Source organism: Etheostoma spectabile, chromosome 1, assembly GCF_008692095.1.
Source record: "Etheostoma spectabile isolate EspeVRDwgs_2016 chromosome 1, UIUC_Espe_1.0, whole genome shotgun sequence".
Taxonomy (NCBI): Eukaryota; Metazoa; Chordata; class Actinopteri; order Perciformes; family Percidae; genus Etheostoma; species Etheostoma spectabile.
Window position 1 is genome coordinate 31,023,504 of NC_045733.1, and position 363 is coordinate 31,023,866.

Genomic DNA, 363 nt, shown 5'->3' on the forward strand with positions numbered 1-363 from the left:
GTCTTGTTAACTTGCAGGTGCAGCGGAGGCGATGATGAGATCAGCCGGTCCTCCCAGACTATTTAACCCCGCCCGCCCCAAGACCGGGACCAACATGTTTTCTCTCTGTTAACTACTGACAACACGCAGCTCACATTCTCCACTACATCCATCCACCTTCAGTCATCCCTGATACTGACAATCACACCTCATCGTGCTCTTGTTTGCATCATTATTCAATAAATGTAACTTTATTATTGTTACGTTGCTGTGCATCTTCGTCTTTTGTTCGGTTGTAACAGGTTGGGGGCTCGTTTGCCGTGAGAACAAAACCAGGACCATGTTTGTGGTTTTCTTTAATTAATCCTAGTTAGTTGCTGTTGA

At 45.5% G+C, this 363-nt stretch overlaps 1 protein-coding gene across 3 annotated transcripts in view; it reads right to left on the bottom strand.

The window, feature by feature from the left end:
- LOC116687332 (protein arginine methyltransferase NDUFAF7, mitochondrial) overlaps positions 1 to 363 on the bottom strand; it is a 23,133-nt gene that overhangs the window by 18,506 nt on the left and 4,264 nt on the right. The window lies entirely within an intron of this gene.